General features: G+C 53.4%; 1 long non-coding RNA gene across 1 annotated transcript; it reads right to left on the bottom strand.

Annotated features, from left to right (window-relative positions):
- Window positions 1-7,836: 7,836 nt before the first annotated feature.
- LOC117076251 lies at window positions 7,837-18,015 on the bottom strand. The gene is made up of 3 exons (XR_004434292.1): window positions 17,652-18,015; window positions 11,782-11,911; window positions 7,837-11,069 (listed from the first exon to the last, which is right to left on the bottom strand). It is a non-coding gene; the product is annotated as an uncharacterized LOC117076251 (long non-coding RNA).
- Window positions 18,016-19,093: the final 1,078 nt, after the last annotated feature.

The raw sequence follows: 19,093 nt of genomic DNA, 5'->3' as shown, positions 1-19,093 counted from the left end.
CCTCCCGAGTAGCTGGGACTACAACCACACCTGGTTAATTTTTGTATTTTTAGCAGAGATGAAGTTTCACCATGTTAGCCAGGCTGGTCTCGAACTCCTAAGCTTGGGTGATCCACCTGCCTTGGCCTCCCAGAGTGCTGGGATTACAGGCGTGAGCCACCGCACCAGGCCGATAAACTCCCTTTCATATATACATCTCTCCTATTAGTTCTGTCCCTCTAGAGAACCCCAGCTAATACTTTAATATTAATCTATCAGGTGTCCTTCCCCGCTTTATACCACCCTTATCTAGTCTATGGGGGATACCAGGAATCTATCAAGTATCCTTCCCTACTTCCTGCCACCCCTAGCTGTATGTCGACTACAACAAAGAGAGAGACTTGATGCTGAAAGAAGCCCAGAGTAGGTATGAGGATTTGTTCTGGGGCTTTGACACATCCATAGGAGTTTTCTAGGTATGAGGATTTGTTCTGGGGCTTTGACACATCCATAGGAGTTTTCTAGGTATGAGTAGGGCCTGCTGAAAGGGGTTTACTGTGTATGCAAAAGCCTAGAGAAGTGAAGGAGAGTGTGACTTGTTCAGGGACTAACAAGTTTGACTCCTTGAAGCTGGAGAGGACTTGAAGGCCAGAAAAGGAGCCTGAACGTCATCCTGTTCATCCTGTTCACAGGGACACGGTCACCCAGGCTCAGCTCCACCCCCTCTCTTCCAGTTTCTCGGCTCCTTCCAACACCTGACCTGGCTCCCAGGTGCTAAGGTCAGAAGTGAATGCATCTGTGAATTAGTGAAGGAATGAATGAGCAAAGGCAGCTCCTTCAAGGTTGCGTCGTGATAAATCCTTCTGAACCCTGCCCCGGTGCCTCACCGTACAGGCTCCAGAGAGGACCCTGCCCCCAGGATCCCCACGCTGGGACTGTGGGATGGAGCTGGACACAGACACCCAATCTCTGCAGAGTCAGGGCTGGTGCTGAGCGACCTTGGAGGGGAGGACATTGAGCTGGGTACAAAGTTTTTTTTGTTTTGTTTTGTTTTTTTTTTGTTTGTTTGTTTGTTTGAGACAGGGTCTGGCTCTGTTGCCCAGGCTGGAGTATAGTGGTGCAATCTCAGCTCACTGCAACCTCCACCTCCTGGACCCAAGTGATCCTCCCAACCCAGGAGGCAGAGGTTTCAGTGAGCTGAGATCACACCATTGCACTCCAGCCTGGGCAACAAATATGGATGTGGGGGAATAGGCAAGCAGGTGGGTGGATGTGGCTGGCCGCGTGGAAAGAACAGGGGTAGTGGGGCCAGCCAAGGATCAGTCAGGCACTGGTGAGAAGTTCTGGCTTTACCCCGAAGGCAATGGGAGCCATGGAGGGCTCTAGACAGAGGAGAGACATTGCCTGACCCAGGTGCTCACAGACAACCTCTGGGGGATACAGTTGCAGCAGATTGTGAAGGGAGGTGACTGCATTGGTCTGGGAAAGTGAAAGTCATGTACCTAACGCCACGTTGTCCAACGTGGGAGCCACTGGCCACATGTAGCTATTAAGTACTTGAAGTGTGACTATTGGACTGGGCGCGGTGTCTCACGCCTGTAATTCCAGCACTTCGGGAGGCTAAGGCGGTGGATCACTTGAGGTCAGGAGTTCTAAACCAGCCTGACCAACATGGTGAAACCCCGTCTCTACTAAAAATACAAAAATTAGCCAGGTGTGGTGGCACGTGTCTGTCATCTCAGCTACTTGGGAGGCTGAGGCAGCAGAATCACTTGAACCTGGGAGATGGAGGTTTCAATGAGCCGAGATCGCACCATTGCTGAAGATTGCACTCCAGCCTGGGGGACAAGAGTGAAACTCTGTCTCAAAACACACACACACACACATACACACACACACCAGAAAAAATAGCTCATTCACAATTTTTTCTATAGATTGCATGCTTAAATGATATTTTGGCTGTATTGAGTTAAATCATATTACTAAAACTACTTTCACCTGTTTCTTTTTACTTTTTTTTCTTTCTTTCTTTCTTTCTTTTTTTTTTTTTAACTTTTTGAGACGGAATTTCTTTCATTGTTGCCCAAGCTGCAGTGCAAAGGTGTGATCTCGGTTTGCCACAACCTCCACCCCCTGGGTTCAAGCGATTCTCCTGCCTCAGCCTCCCAAGTAGCTGGGATGACAGGCGCACACCACCACACCAGCTAGTTTTGTATTTTTAGTAGAGACGGAATTTCACCATGTTGGTCAGGATGGTCTCAAACTCACAAGCTCAGGAGATCCACCCGCCATGGCCTCCCAAAGTGCTGGGATTACAGGCGTGAACCACCATGCCCAGCCTTCTTTTGACCATTTTTTCTTGTGGCTACCAGGAAATCTTTAATTGCCCACGTTGATGGCACTTGCATTTCTAAGATGCTGCAGGCTTTGCACTGACCACCAGAGAGTGTTGTGCCCTTGTGGCAGGATCAAGCAATCCGGAATCTGAAGGAAAAGGAAGTAGTTCAAACGACGATCAGTCCTTTGTGGTTGTTATCTTAGAAAAGTTCTTACAGCTGAGACATGTTTGCCATCTGGCATCTTTCAGCATCTAAGGGAGACAAATCTGCCTGGAGAGAGGGAGTCTGCCGCTGATCCTCACACCATTTTATCCTGCTACGTGGGGGACAGAATGCAGCCTCTAGTCAACTCACAGATTCTGCAGCCTTTTTTTTTTTGTTTTTTTTGTTTTTTTTTGTTTGTTTGTTTGAGACAGGGTCTGGCTCTGTAACCCAGGCTGGAGGGTAGTGGTGCAATCTCGGCTCACTGCAACCTCCACCTCCACTGACCCAAGTGATCGTCCCACCCCAGCCTCCCGAGTCGCTGGGAACACAGGCATGCAACACCATACCAGGCTAATTTGTGTATTTTTTATAGAGACAGGGTTTCACTATGTTAGCCCGGGCCGGTCTCGAACTCCTGAGCTCCAGTGAGCCGCCTGCCTCGGCCTCCCAAATTACTGGGATTGAAGGCATGAGCCACCATCTACAGCATTTATTAGATACCTACTGTGTACTTTGCTTTCTTTGCTCTTGGTGATTCTCCAAACAACTTATCTCAAAATACAAGGATTTTTCTTTTCATTTTTTTTTTCACTTCCCTTTTTCCAAATGAGAAAACCAAGGCTCAGAGAGGTCAGTGGTGTGATCTTGGCTCACAGCAACCTCCGCCTCCCGAGTTCAAGGGATTCTGGTGCCTCAGCCTCCCAAGTAACTGGGATCACAGGCATCCGCCAACACACCCAGCTAATTTTTATATTTTCAGTAGAGACAGGGTTTTGCCATGTTGGCCAGGCTGGTCTCGAACTCCTAACTTCAGGTGATCTGCCCACCTTGGCCTGGCCTCCCAAAGTGGTGGGATAGGATTTTTTTTTTTTTTTTTTTTTTTTTTTTTGAGACAGAGTCTTGCTCTGTTGCCCAGGCTGGAGTGCAGTGGCCGGATCTCAGCTCACTGCAAGCTCCGCCTCCCGGGTTCACGCCATTCTCCTGCCTCAGCCTCCCAAGTAGCTGGGACTACAGGCGTCCACCACCTCGCCTGGCTAGTTTTTTTTGTATTTTTTAGTAGAGATGGGGTTTCACCGTGTTAGCCAGGATGGTCTCGATCTCCTGACCTCGTGATCCGCCTGTCTTGGCCTCCCAAAGTGCTGGGATTACAGGCTTGAGCCACCGCGCCTGGCCAGGAATTTTTTTTTTTTTTTTTTTTTTACTTCCCTTTTTCCAAATGAGGAAACCAAGGCTCAGAGAGGGAGAGTGCGTTGCCCAAAGTGGCCCAGCAGAGCCATAGCCTTGCACCCAGCAGCTCTGGCTCCAATGTGTTCCAGACTTCTCCCATCAGCCAACTGCCTCGCAACTTCTAATAAACTCCTGAGAAGCGCTGAGCAGATGCAGTGGCGCCCACGCTCTTTATCTGCCCAGATCGGGCCAGCTCAGCAGAGCAGTCAATAATTAATTCTGAATTCTGCCCATTTATCACGGCGGCAGGAGCCAGAGTGCCTGGAATCCCAATCCCAAGCCTCCATGCCCCTCGGTCACCTGGACCAAGGTACAGTAGTGGCAGGAACTAAGCTGGGGAGGGGGCCTCATTGAGCTTCGGAAGGGAGCAACAGTGTTCCCGGCTCCCCACTGCTCCCTGGTGCTGGGTTATTAAACGCTGTGTACTGCATCAGTGACCAAACCAGACCTCTTCCCCGTCTTCATGGTGCCCATAGGCTAGTGGGGAAAACATACATTGAATGAATAATAATATTAATAATTAATGCTACAAAGAAAAAGAACAAGATGTTGTGAGAATACAAAACAACAGGAACATGACTTGTTTTGGGGGCCTCCCCAAGGAAGTGACATGGAACCTGCAAATCACAGGGTGAAAGGTGAAAGGTTGGGAGAGGGTATTTCATATACAGAAATAGCCCGTGCAGGCTGGACGCGGTGGCTCACACCTATAATTCCAGCACTTTGGGAGGCCGAGGCGGGCAGATCATCTGGAGTTCGAGACCAGCCTGGCCAACATGGTGAAATCCCGTCTCTACTAAAAATACAAAAATTAGCCGGGCATGGCGATGCGTGCCTGTAGTCCCAGCTACTCAGGAGGCTGAGGCAGGAGGATCGCTTGAACCCGGAAGGTGGAGGTTGCAGTGAGCTAAGATCGCACCACTGTACTCCAGCCTGGGCAACAGAGCTAGACTCTGTCAAAAATAAATAAATAAATAAATAAGAAAGAAAGAAAGAAAAAGAAAGAAAGACAAAGAAAGAAAGAAAGAAAGAAAGAAAGAAAGAAAGAAAAAGAAAGAAAGAAAGAAAGAGAAAGAAAGAAAAAAGAAAAAGAAAATAAAAGAAAAGAAATAGCTCCTGAAAAAAACCTTGTGGCTGAGGCCCAGCAAGGGGTTTAGTAGGCACAAGTGTGAAGTCAGTGCCAAGTCAGGAGACCTCAGGGTCAGGCCTGGAGCCCTCATAGTGAGGCCAGCAGCCTTCAGTGGAGAGCCAGGGGCCACCAAAGAAAGAGATGGTGTATTTTTAGTAGAGACGGGATTTCACCATGTTGGCCAGGCTGGTCTCGAACTCCAGATTTCTGTGATGCTCCAAGGGGTGGTAGTGAGGCTGCTTCCACCCCAGGTGCATCACCCTGCAAGGTCAGGTAGTCGGCTCTGTGTGGTTTTTTTTTTTTTTTTTTTTCTTCTTTGGTTGGTTTGTTATTGAGGCAGAGTCTGACTCTGTTGCCAGGCTGGAGTGCAGTGGCGCGATCTTGGCTCACTGCAACCTCCACCTCTCAGGTTCAAGCAATTCTCCTGCCTCAGCCTTCCAAGTAGCTGGGACTACAGGTGCCCGCCACCACGCCCGGCTAATTTTTGTATTTTTAGTAGAGACAGGGTTTCACCATGTTGGCCAGGATGGTCTCGATCTCTTGACCTTGTGATCTGCCTGCCTCGGCCTCCCAAAGTGCTGGGATTACAGGCATGAGCCACCGTGCCCGGCCTTGTTTTTTTTTTTTTTTTTTTTTTCTCTTATGACTGTTTTCCTTCCCGACGGTTCTTTCAAATCCATTTGGGCATGGGGATGAGTTGGGATTTGCCTGCCAGCAAACACCCAATGCGGTGCAAGCAGCTCCTGGCCTGGCCATCCCAAACACTTCCCTCCTTGGGCAGGCAGGGAAACTGAGGCCCAGTGAGGTACAAAGAACACCCAAGGTCACTCAGGGGAAGGTCGTGTGTGGGAGGAGTTTCTGGGGAGTCTCAGGGGCCGTGTGCCTGCCCTGCAGGTTCTACCTCTTTTTTTGGGCCATGAGCTTGACTGCGTATCCTAGTCACCATGCTGTCCTCAGAGCCCTGTAAACTGGAGGTGCTTAATCAGTGATTGTGGAATGCATGATCCCACAAGCTTCTGAAGACACCCCAGAGGTCACACTTAGGACATCAGAAGGAAAGGGGGCTCTTTTTTTCTTTTTTTGAGACGGAGTCTTGCCCTGTCACTCAGGCTGGAGTGCAGTAGGGTGATCTCGGCTCACTGCAAGCTCCGCCTCCCGGGTTCACGCCATTCTCCTGCCTCAGCCTCCCGAGTAGCTGGGACCACAGGGGCGTGCGACCACACACAGCTAATTTTTAAATGCTTTTGTAAAGACTGGGTCTCGTCATGTTTCCCAGGCTGGTCTCGAACTCCGAGGCTCAAGCAATCCTCCTGCCTCAGTCTCTCAAAGTGTTGGGATTAGAGTCATGGGCCACCGAGCTTGGCCAAGGGAAAGAGGGGTCCTTTTCAATAGGAGATTTGAGAAAAAAAATACAGACATGGAGAGAGACAGAGACTGAGATGCAGACCAACTGAGAAACTCGGAGAGACAGACATTGAAGAGAGGCAAAGATAATGAGATACAAACAGAACCAGAGAGAAAGAGAGTGACAGAGAGCAGATGAAAAAGAGGCTGGGCGCAGTGGCTCACGCTTGCAATCCCAGCACTTTGGGAGGCCAAGGCAGGTAGGTTGCTTGAGCCCAGGAGTTCGAGAACAGCCTGGGCGACATGGGGAAACCCCATCTCTACAAAAATTTTAAAATTAGCTGGGTGTGGTGGCGTGTGCCTATAATCCCAGCTACCCAAGAGCCTGAGGTGGCAGGATCGCTTGAGCTGGGGAGGTTGAGGCTGCGGTGATCTGTGATTGTGCCACTGCACTCCAGCTTGGACAACAGAACAAGACCCTGTCTCAACAAAAATAAAATAAGAGACTGAGACACAGAGACAGATGAACAGAGAGGAGAGAGAGAGAAAGAAAGATGACACGGTCAGAACCAGCACTGACTTGTATGGGAGCTGTTGGATGAATTATAAAAGGGCACCTAGGCCGGGCGTGGTGGCTCAAGCCTGTAATCCCAGCACTTTGGGAGGCCGAGACGGGCGGATCACGAGGTCAGGAGATCGAGACCATCCTGGCTAACACAGTGAAACCCCGTCTCTACTAAAAACTACAAAAAACTAGCCAGACGACGTGCAGCGCCTGTAGTCCCAACTACCCGGGAGGCTGAGGCAGGAGAATGGCGTGAACCCGGGAGGCGGAGCTTGCAGTGAGCTGAGATCCGGCCACAGCACTCCAGTCTGGGTGACAGAGCGAGACTCCATCTCAAAAAAACAAAAAACAAAAAAAAAAAAACAAAGAAGGGCTCCTTCCTGGGGCCCTCTCACCTCTGCAGCTGGGTCCTCTTGTGCAGTGAACAACCTGCCCCACTGTCTGTGGCAGCCAGAGCAGCATCTGTCTTGATATCTCTCATTGAATGAATGCTCAGAGTTAAGAGAATGCCAGAGTCCAGCCTGGAGTCTCACAGAAAGAGAACAGACAGACAGAGGCAGGGCAGGACGGAAGTGGCAATTCCAGGTCCTGGTAGTTTCTGGCTAAACCGCTGATGTCTCCTCTGGGAACCGCCTGGACTCACTTGCCCTCTAGGAGAATTCCCTTGGACCTTCTTGGAGCACAAACTAGGTGGGCGGCCAAGGCGGGAGGTGGCTCCTCCCCGGGACGCCGCAGGCCCTAGCGAGATGGCAGCTGCCAAGTCTCACCCGAAAGTCCTCATAGCCTAGACTTGCTCAGGGTGGAGCCGAGTCTGAGAGGCCCTGGCGGGGAGCGGGCGGGATTCGGAGTTTCACGGCTCAGAGATGGGAGGGGGCTGGCCTGGGGTCACCTGGAGTAACAGTGTCACCTGGAGTAACAGCATGTGCAAAGGCCTGGAGTGGAGTGAGAGGAGGGTAAAAGAAGAGCAGCCTGAAACCGTAGATGGGGTAGAATGAAGCCCAAGAGAGCTAGCTCCAAGGCCAAGTTAGGAAGCTTACACTCAATCTTGCTTTCAAATATTTAATCTTTTATTCAGTGCACTCTCAAAACAGCATTTCTGTATCTAGTTCCAAGCTGGGTGATCCTGCGGCCCCAAAGGTAGTGATGACTCCGACTGCTGGGAGGAGACACAGACCTCCCAGTTCGGTGGATCCCGAGTGAGTCAGAAGGTGAGACTGGAAGCAGCAGCGGCCTTGAGGGAAGTAGGCTCTTCTTGAAGGATAAGAAATGGCTGCATGAAGAAGCAGGTATTGAAGCTAGGGCTTTGAAGGATGAATAGGAGCTTGCCAAACAAAGAAGGTGGCACATGCAAAGCAAATGGAGGGACTGTGGCCCAAACTCAGGGATATGTGGATGGAGTAGCAGGAGAAAGACAGACTGGGGGAGCAGAAGAGTCAGTGTGAGCTTTCTCCAGATCCAAAATCAGCAGCCTGTCATTCAAGGCCAAGAAATTCCACAATAGTTCCCCTTGGCCCTGTCAAGCCTGTCAGGCCTGGAGCTTCCTCAAAGCAGCTCTGATGACTCCAGCCACTGTCTCATCTCCCCTTCTTGTGTCACGAGGACTGTACACTTTGGTGCATGGTGACATTCGGTGGGGGCTGCTTTCGTCGGTGTGGCTGTGGGAACTTAGACCCATGCCTCAGTTTCCCAACCTGGAAAATGGGCTGCAGGAAGCCACTTTTGCAGCTTTATGTCTATCTCAGGCCAGGGAGGCCTTGGACAAATTATGGGAAGGAAGAAGAGAAAAGTGGAAGACAGGGAGCGGGAAGGAAGGGGCAAAGGAAGGGAGAAAGGGGAACAGACGGGATGGGAAGCGACAGGAAGAGGGAGGAAGGAAAAGGCTGCGCACCTCCCCACCCAGGTCATCACCAAGGGACAGGTCCAACATTATTATTTCAGACACGCCAGTGCTGTCGAGGCTTAAGAAACGGGTGATGATTTGCATGCAATTTGCATGAGATTTGCATACTATTTGTTAAATGTCAAAAACGCCCTGAAAATGCTTTCTCCCACCTCCACCCCCAGTCGAGAAGTGGGAAACCCTTCCCCCGCTTCCTCCACCAGCTCCCAGCATGGGCTGGGGACTTCTCAGTTCAGAGGCTACTGGGGCACCAGTCCAGAGGGTGGTGACCCTGGGCAAGCCGAAAGCCATCTGTAAAATGGGCTGTCATCCCGGCCTCTGAGCAGCGAGGCTGTCAATCTTTTTTTTTGAGACGGAGTCTGTGTCGCCCAGGCTGGAGTGCAGTGGCGCGATCTCGGCTCACTGCAACCACCGCCTCCCGGGTTCATGCCGTTCTCCTGCCTCAGCCTCCCCAGTAGCTGGGACTACAGGCACCCACCACCACGCCCGGCCAATTTTTTGTATTTTTAGTAGATACAGGGTTTCACCGTGTTAGCCAGGATGGTCTCGATCTCCTAATCTCATGATCCGCCCGCCTCAGCCTCCCAGAGTGCTGGGATTACAGGCATGAGCTACCGCCTCCGGCTGGCTGTCAATCGAGACAGGGCTCCAAAAAGACGTGCGCAGGTCCTGACACAGAGCAGGGACCAAGGAATGGAACTGGGGAGATTATTAAATGCCCCATTTTCTTGCCAAAACCTGATGGAGGAAGGTCCCTGAATATGCACAGGGAAATGAGTGACAGAGGGGATCCAGGTTCGAGATAGATGCATGTGGCCCAGCTGTTAGCAGAGTCCCAAACCACGCACGAGCAGGGATCTGGGCTGCCTCCCTCTGCTCTGTGTCCCTAACAACCTCCTTGGGCCTCGGTTTACCCTCTGCAGAAAAGAGAGCAGAAGACTCTGCTCCAGGCGGAGCTCCAGGGGACACACAGTGGGTCTCTGTGGACAGAGTCCTGGGTTAGGCACCAAGGGAGAAGTGGAGGGGGCTAGGAAGGCCCCTCTCCAGGCACACCCAGGGGCCAGCAAGACCCAAGTCATTCTGCAAAGCAGCTCCAGTAGGTCTGCCTGCCGGAGGGAAATGGGGCTCCTCTCTCTTCCCCTCCTTCTCCCCCTCCTCTCGGCCAAGCGGGAGTTGGAGGGTAGATGCCCAAAGTTCAGCAGATGCTCTGAGGGGAGACGAGCAGGAGCCCCGGGGCCAAGTGTTGCCCCGAGCTAAGCAAACACACAATCTGGGCGCGGCTGTTCCCATGGTGGCGATTTACTATCCACCTGTCCGTGCTTTGAGTCTTGCGGCCAACAGGACTCTTAATTAAAACATTATTTCTTCCCAGGCTCCGGCGTCTCCGCCCGTGGTGCCTGGAGAGTGAACACGGCCCTCGAGGACATGTGCAGCCCCTGCACTCCCTCCCCAAAAACCCTCCCCAGGGCTGCACAACGTAACGTGACGTGACGTGGCTCCGGGTCAGAAGTGCAACGGAAGCCCGGCACACTGCCCTGAGGGTCTCCACCTGGAATTCCCACAAGGCACTCCCTGCAATGCCCGGAGATGACCTCCCATGCCTCGGCTCAGTTCCCTACCCCCAGATCCTCATCCTCTTCGCCAGAGTTCTTCAGACCCCTTTCCCCTGCCGCCCCAAGACCCTGTGCAGACAACCAGGCATCCGGATTTAAGGGAAAGAGGGAAACCGTGCAGGTACCTCCTGGGGAGGTATTTGGGGGTGGAGATGGGGCGCAGTTGGAGGCCTGAGCAGGAGCTGGGATGTCCCCATCTCCCTGCTTAGTCATTGGAGAGTTCGGTCAGGACTGGCTGCACCCCCCGCCAGGGCTGTTTACTGCACAAAGGGCCTGTGGGGGCCCCAAAGAGGGCTAGGTGCTCTCTGGGAAGGAGAGAATCCGAGAAGACTTCCTGGAGGAGACTGCAATCCCAGGTGTATTGGAGCTGCAGAGAAGAGGTTGAAAAGTGCTCCAGGCAGGGGGCATGGCTTGGGCAAAGGTGTGGCTGGGAGAATGTCCTGGGCAAGAGGGGAAGTGCCTCCGAGTGCCTCTCCTGTCCCCTCTGTGCTTCTCTTCTTGCGATGCCCTCTGGATGCCCATGGGAGCTTTCCAAGGTGGCACAGTGCTTCCCACTGAAGACAGGGCACCCGGGGCCCCAACAGGGGAGCAACAGCCTCAAAGTCACACAGCAGAGCTGAAAGGCTCAAGGCTCCCTCCTGATAGGCTGGGCAGGAGAAAAAATGTCCTAGGTCCATGTCAGGGATTGGGGCTCCAGCCGGAGTTGTCTGAAGCAGTGTGTATCATCTGGTCAGGCCAGGGTTTCACCATCCACCTGGGAGCCCAGACCCTGGAACAACAGGAGGGGAAGGATACACCCGTTTCAATACAGGCCCAGGGAAGGGTGAAACACCAGTTCTGTAGCCAGTTGTCCTTCCCTTTGACCTAACATCCCTGACATGGACAGTGACACCTATAGTCATCCCCTCCTCCTGTGGATGTCCCTGGTGTCCTTTAAGAGGTACCGGGATGGCCCCTGGTGACTGGTGAATTTGGCTGTTTTCTTTCCTTTTCTCTCTCTCTCTCTCTCTTTTATTATTATTATTTTTTTCTGAGACAGAGTCCTGCTCTGTCACCAGGCTGGAGTGCAATGGCCTGATTTCAGCTCACGGCAACCTCCGACTCCTGGATTCAAGCAATTCTCTTGGAACGTGGCTGTTTTCTGCCACCTGATGGCAGTCGCAGGAATTGCAGGCAAAGAGTGCAGTAAAACCAAAGCTCAATCCTTCACTGTAAGGAGACAGGTAACAGAGCCCAGAGAGGAGAAGCAATTTTCCCAAGGTCACCCAGCAAGTCAGGGGCCATACGGCTCTGGTCCACATGTTAGTCCAAAGAGAAGTGAGCCACCGAGGTCATGTCCCTACCCTAGGGACCAGAAGCATAGGAAGGGGGTGATGGTCAATAACATCTGTCTCTTCTCCTTCCTGGGCCTCAGTTTCCCTATCTATGGTCTCCACAATCTCTAGGGTCCTTTCTCTGTCTCAACTACTACAATGACTTACCTGGAGTGAGATCTAGGCTCCCGGGAGGTGGGAGAAGTGTTTTCCAAAAGTGCCCTCTACCCCAGCTTATTCCTTCAGCCAATACCCGGGTCCCCTCGGTCATGGCTCTGCCTCCTCCAACCCAGACTACCTGAAAGAGGGAGACAGAAAGACACAGATTGCAGGAAAAACACAGCCCTTGCCTCGGCATTCGAGGCTTCCCTGTTCTGCCCAGTGTCTGGCTGGCGCCTCTTCCTGCCCCCGCCAGGGCTCACTTCTGACCTGGAGATTCCCTCCCCTGCACCCAGGCACCACTAGAGCTCCAGAAAAATATTCTGAGCAGCCCACTCCTTGCCTCCAGAGACAAATACATCCCACTAATATTTATTGAGCACCTACTATGTGCCAGGCACTGAACTGGGAATCCAGCAGTGAACAAGATGGATGGCAGTGCCCTCATAGAGTTTACAGTCTACTGTAGGAGACAGGTGAAAAAAACAAGTAAAGAGTGGAGAAGTTGGATGCTGACAAGTGATGGGAAAAGATATGAAGCAGGGACGGAGTGAAATACAATTTTATTATTTATTTATTCGAGACGGAGTTTCACTCTGTTGCCCAGGCTGGAGCGGAATGGCACGATCTCGGCTCACTGCAACCTCCACCTCCCGGATTCAAACGATTCTCCTGCCTCAGCCTCCCCAGTAGCTGGGATTACAGGCATGTGCCACCATGCCTGGCTAATTTTTGTATTTTTAGTAGAGACGGGGTTTCACCAGGTTGGCCAGGCTGGTCTTGAACTCCTGGACTCAAGTGATCTGCTTGCCTCAGCCTCCCAAAGTGCTGGGATTACGGGTGTGAGCCACTGCGTCTCGCTGGAATGCAATTTTAAACAGGATGGTCAGGGAGGGCTGCAGGGAGAGAGGGAGTTGGGGACCTGAGGGAACAGTATTCCAGGCTGAAGGAACAGCCTGTCCAGAGGCTCTGAGGCAGCGAGGAGGCCCATGTGGCTGGAGCAGAGGAGAGAGGGAGGAGGAGAAAGCAGGGAGGGAATACAGCAGGTCATCCAGGGTCTTGCAAGCCTCGGGAAGGACTTAGGCTTTGACCCTGAGGGAAGTGGGAGCCATGGAGGGCTGCTGGCAGAGGACGGATGGGCCCTGACTCAGGGGCTCACAGGCGCCCTCTGGCACCTGCTACAGGGAAGACAGACTTGTAGGGGACAAGGGCAGGGGCTGCGGACCTGGGTGGGGGTGGCTGGGCCGGGCCAGGGGTTGACAAGTGGGCGGATTCTGGTTAGACTTTGAAGGCGGAGCTGATGGAACCAGCTGAAAGACAGATAGAGGCCTTGGGAGGAAGAGAGGAACAGGCTGATGCCAATGAAATTAGAATAATAACAACTGTTCCCACTCATGGAGCAGGGGGAAGGTTTAGTGATGAAGGCCGTGGCTTTAAAGCTGGGTTTAAACCCTGGCTCTGCCCCTTCCCAGCTTAATCTTGCTCTGCCTCAGTTTCTCCACCTGTAAACCGCCCATGATAACAGCACCTGGCCAGGCACGGTGGCTCACACCTGTAATCCCATCACTTTGGGAGGCTGAGGTGGGTAGATCACCTGAGGTCAGGAGTTTTAGACCAGCCTGGCCAACATGGCGAAACCCAGTCTCTACTAAAAATACAAAAATTAGCCGGGCATGGTGGCAGGTGCCTGTAATCCTAGATACTCAGGAGGCTGAGGCAGGAGAATCGCTTGAACCCAGGAGGCAGAGGTTGCAGTGACCCGAGATTGCACCACTGCACTCCAGCCTGGGCGACAGAGAAAGACTCCATCTCAAAAAAAAAAAAAAAGAGGCCAGGCGCAGTAGCTCACACCTGTAATCCCAGCACTTTGGGAGGCTGAGGAGGGCAGATCATGAGAGATGAGGAGGTCAGGAGATTGAGAGCAACCTGGCTAACACGGTGAAACCCCGTCTCTACTAAAAATACAACAACAAAAAAAATTAGGCATGGTGGCAGGCACCAGTAATCCCAGCTACTAGGGAGGCTGAGGCAGGAGAATCGCTTGAACCCGGGAGGCAGAGGTTGCAGTGAGCCGAGATCGCACCACTGCACTCTGGCCTGGACGAGAGAGCAAGACTCTGTCTCAAAACTAATAATAAGTAAATAAATAAATACTAGCATCCACGCCAGGGGGCAGCCGTAAGGCCACAGGAAAAGCCCCTGTGACTTTGAGAGTCACAGGCTCTCAAAGCGTGACCATGACGGAGTGCCTGCTGCTCCCACGACGACCTGTCTCCCTGCAACGCTGCTGCCTCGAGGCAGAAAATGTTGTCACTACTGCACTTCACAGAGCGTAGAAACAGGAGGTGGCGAGAGAGACTGGGGGAGGAAGAAGGGGGGCCCTATCTACCCGGAAGTGAGAGAGGCCCTGGCAGGTTTGTCTCGAGCAGCCCCCAAGGTTTTTTTCACCCTAGGGTACTGTCTGGGCTGACGGTCCAAAGTGTTTTTCTCATTTCTCAGATGGGGAAGCTGAGGCCTCCCCGGCTGGTGCTGCACCACCCACTAGTAGCCCCTGCTCTGCCTCTACAGGTCTGGTAGTGGTCTGGGGATCTGGGGAGCTCAGAACCCATTCAATGCCCAGAGAGGGTGGGTTAGCTGCCTCGGGACACACAGCCAGGGAACAGCAAAGGCAGATAGGGGCCCCCGTCTGTTGGGGAAGACAAAGCTGGACTCCGCCATCAACCCCAGCTGTGTGTGTGGTCAGGGATGGGGCAAAGGGCAGGGCATTAGGGTGGGGTGGGAGCCCAGAGGAGGTTGAAACTGTCTCTCTCTCTCTTTTTTTTTTGTTTTTGTTTTGAGACAGGGTCTCACTCTGTTGCCCAGGCTGGAGTGCAGTGGCACGATCTCAGCTCACTGCAACGTCCGCCTCCGGGTTCAAGTGATTCTCCTGCTTCAGCCTCCCAAGTAGCTGGGATTACAGGCGCGCACCACCACACCTGGCTAATTTTTGTATTTTTAGTAGAGACAGGGTTTCACCATGTTGGCCAGGCTGGTCTTGAACTCTTGACCTCAGGTGATCCACCCGCCTCAGCCTCCCAAAGTGCTGGGATTGCAGGTGTGAGCCATTGCACCCGGCCAAAACTGTCTCCTCTGAAGGCTTCCATCCTCTGCCTCCAGCATGGCTCACTGGGATCTCCACCCTGGTCTCCTGTCTCCAGCCCTCCCCCCACCACAGTCCGTCCTCCCTGCTGCAGCCAGGGGTTACCTGTGAGCACTGAGTTAGGTCCCATGCCTCCTCTGCCCACAGCCCTCTATGGCTCCCACCTCCCTCAGGGTCAAGGCCTAAGTCCTCCCTGCAGTCTGCAAGGCCCTGCATGAACTGCCTTGGCTTCTTCCCGCCCTCCCTTCCTCCCTCTCTCCCTTTGCTCCAGCCATACGGGCCTCCTCGCTGTTCCTCCAACATGCCAGGTGCGGTCCTGCCTCAGGGCCTTTGCACAGGCTGTTCCCACTGCCTGGAACACCCTTTCCTGACTCTCTGTTTAACCACCTCCTCCACATCATAGCCTGAAATGTCACCTTTCCAGAGAGGCATCCCCCAGTCACTGACCCCTCTCCACCTTCCTCGCGCTGACATTCTCCCATGCTATTATTTGGCTCTTGTCCCACGGGACTGCAGGCTCTGTGAAGGCAAGATCTGGTCTCTTCGGGTCACTGCTGAATTTCAGTGCCCAGCATGGAGTCTGGCACACAGTAGGCACACAATAAATGCTGACTCTGTACTGCATGATTACAGTCTAGACGTCTGAGGGTCGTCCAGTCCCCAGACCTCATAGAAGGTACACTGCTGAGAACACTCTCTCCCAGCCCCAAGCTCTGAACCTCCATCCCTCATCATCCTCTCAGCCTCCCCCTCCCCGCTAAGATCTTCCCTCAAGAAGGCCTGGGAAAGGGACCTCTCCCGCCCCCACTGCAGCCCCAGGCTCCTGCAACAGGGTGGCATCTGAGGCTACTGCCCTCAAAACATCAACACAGGCTTGGTGACTCAAGCCTCTAGAGGGCCAGTGAGTGTGACCCCAAAAAAATCCAGGGTAATTCATATGGCCCCCGTCCCTCTCCTGTTCAACACTTCCAAGGTGGTGGTCCCAGGTCACCTTCACCACCGCACGGCCACCCCGACGTGTCTCCCAGAGCTGCCCCAGGCCAGCAGTGAGCTGTTCCTGTGGCCCCAGCGCCCTTCTCTGGAGACCCCTCCTTGGGCCAGAAGACGCCCCGCTTGAGGGCCATCTTGGCCAGGGGACCTCTTTGGGGACCCAGATATCCAAGTGTGAGTGTGGGTAGCAGGCATTAGGGTGGGGCTATGGGAGAGATAAGCGGGTAGGGAGAGACCAGAGAAGGAAGAGAGAGACAGAGCCTCAGGGAGACAGAGAGAAAAACGGCAGAGACAAACGCACAGAGACACCCAGAGAGAAAGACAAAGAGACGGAGATAGACACACATGTTGAGACACACAGAGAAAAAAAAGAGCAGAGACTAAAATGACAGAGACAGAGACAGAGAGACATACACCACGGGAAGAAAGAGACAGAAATGGACAGAGACGCACAGAGAAACAGAGACAAAAGAGACACACAGAGAGAAAAACAGCAGAGACAGAAATGGAGAGACAGAGAAAGAGAGAAAGACACAGAGAGGCACACAGAGGGAAGAAAGCAGAGACCAAAATGGGCAGAGACACAGAGAAAGACAGAGACAAAAGAGACAGAGACACAGAGAGAGATGCGTGCACACACACAGACAGAAATGGACAGGGACACAGAAAGAGACACAGAGAGACAGAGAGAGAAAAACAGCAGAGACAGAGACAAATGGACAAAGAGACAGAGAGACAGGGAGAGAGAGACACACATACAGACACAGAGAAAAACAGACAAAAATGGACCGAGAGACAAAAGAGACAGACACAGAGACATAAGGAGAAAAACAGCAGAGACAGAAACGGGCAGAGACACAAAGAGACAAAGGGGAAGAGAGACAGAGACACACACAAAGAGGAAAACAGCAGAGACCAAAATGGGGAGAGAGACAGAGACAAGAGAATGGGACAGAAATGAGAGAGGGAGACAGAGATGAGGGAGAAACAAGGAGAAATACAGCAGAGATAGAAGTGGGCAGAGACACAGAGAGACAGAGAGAAGAGAGACAGAGACAGAGATGATCACAAGCAACTAAACCATCAGGGAAAGAAAGAAACAGAGGCAGAGACAGAGAGACACACACAGAGAGGAAAAAAACAGACACCAAAATGAGCAGAGACACAGAGACAGAGAGAGAAAGATGAGGAGACAAAGATGAGAGACACAGATATAAATGAGACAGAGACAAGAGACAGAAACAAAAGAGGGAGACACAGATAAGAGATGGAGATGAGAGGGAGGGCGACAAAAGAGATGAGAGAGACAAAGGTGAAAGAGACAGAGATAAAAGAGACAGAGACAAAAGAGAGAGATGAAAGAGACAAAGAGGATAGGCACAGAGACACAAGAGAGAGTCAGAGACAAGAGACAGAAAGAAGAGGGAGAGAGATGAGACAGAGACAAAAGAGAAACAAGAGACAGAGATGAGAGACGAGAGAGTGACAAAAATGAGAGTGACAGAGACAAGAGAGAGGGAGAAAAACAGCAGAGACAGAAACAGGCAGAGAGACAGACACAGACACAGACAGACAGCCGGGAAGCAAAAGACCGACGCGGGCAAGGCCGGGTCAGGAGAGAGGCCGGGCGGGCAGCGCGAGGTGGGAAAGCAGTGCCAGCCCAGGAGGCCGCCCTGGGCGCCTGCCTCCCACGCTGCTCTCCGGGGGTCCCCGGCCGCCGCCCCGCCACTACCCCGAGCCCCGCGGCCACCTGGGGTCGCTGACGAGCAGCAGCACCGAGCCGTCCTGCAGGCGCGCGTCGCGCACCGTCTGGTGGTCGTCCAGCCGCCGCGCGTTGTAGTAGAAGGCGCGCTTCCAGGAGCTCACGCCCTGGCCCACCAGCTGGGCGCGCAGGTCGCTGAGTGTGTCCCGCGGCCGCACGGTCAGCGGCAGCAGCAGCGCCTCGTCCGCCAGGTGCACCTTGATGTGGTAGCGCTTCCAGCGCGACAGCCCCCGCCGCAGCCCCTCCATGGCGCCCGTCAGGCTCCGGCTCCAGCTCTGGCCCCGGGCCCCGCGCGCCCCGCGCACCCGCCCGACCGGCCTGGCCGCCCGCCCCCGCCGCGCCCGCGCTCCGCCCGCCCAGACACGCCCGGCACGCAGTGGGCAGGCCCGGCCCGGCGGGGCGGGGCGGGTGCCACGGTCCCCTCAGGCGTCCGCTCCCCACTGCTGACCCCAAAGTGCTCCCGGGGGTCCGAGGTGGCCACGCACGACAGAGCCATCAGTGAGGTCATCCCAGCCAAGGAGACACGCGAATGTGCAGGGGGTTACATGGTGGAGGCGCCAGGGAGGGAGGCTGGGAGGCCACTTTATTTGATCTTTTTAAGGTCAGAATCTCACTCGGTCGCCCAGGCTGGAGCAGTGGCACAATCATGGTTCCTTGCAGCCTCCACCTCCCGGGCTCAAGCGATCCTCCCGCCTCAGCCTCTCGAGTAGCTGGGACTACAGGCCCTGCCACCAAGCCCAGCTCATTTTTGTACTTTTTGTAGAGACGGTGCCTGGCTGTGTTGCCCAGGCTGGTTTTGAACTCCTGACGACAAGCAATTCTCCACCTCGGCCTCCCAAAGCGGTGGGATTATAACCCTCGGCCACCACGCTCAGACTACATTTAAAAAAACAATAAATTTACTTTTAGGCCGGGTGCAGTGGCTCATGCCTGGAATCCCAGCACTTTGGGAGACTGAGGCAGGCGGATCACCTGAGGTCACGAGTTCGAGACCAACCTGGCCAACAAGGTGAAACCCCGTCTCTACTATAAGTACAAAATCAGCCAGGCGTGGTGGCACGTGCCTGTAGTCCCAGCTACTCAGGAGACTGAGGCAGAAGAATCGCTTGAACCTGACAGGCAGAGGTTGCAGTGAGCTGAGAATGCACCACTGCACTCCAGCCTGGGTGACAGAGCAAGACTCCGCCTCAAAAAAAAAAAAAAAAAAGAGGGAGAGAGAGAAAAAAAGAAGATGAAAGAAAGAGAAGAGAAAAGAGAAGAGAAGAGAAGAGGACAGGCGCAGTGGCTGACGCCTGTAATCCCAACACTTTGGGAGGCCAAGGTGGGCGGATCACCTGAGGTTGGGAGTTCGAGATCTGCCTGACCAACACAGAGAAACCCCATCTCTACAAAAAATACAAAAAAATTAGCCAGACGTGGTGGTGCGTGCC

Source organism: Trachypithecus francoisi, unplaced genomic scaffold (genome assembly GCF_009764315.1).
Source record: "Trachypithecus francoisi isolate TF-2019V2 unplaced genomic scaffold, Tfra_2.0 Lachesis_group5, whole genome shotgun sequence".
Taxonomy (NCBI): Eukaryota; Metazoa; Chordata; class Mammalia; order Primates; family Cercopithecidae; genus Trachypithecus; species Trachypithecus francoisi.
Note: the sequence above shows the minus strand (reverse complement) of the source record. Positions and strands in the feature narration are given on the sequence as shown.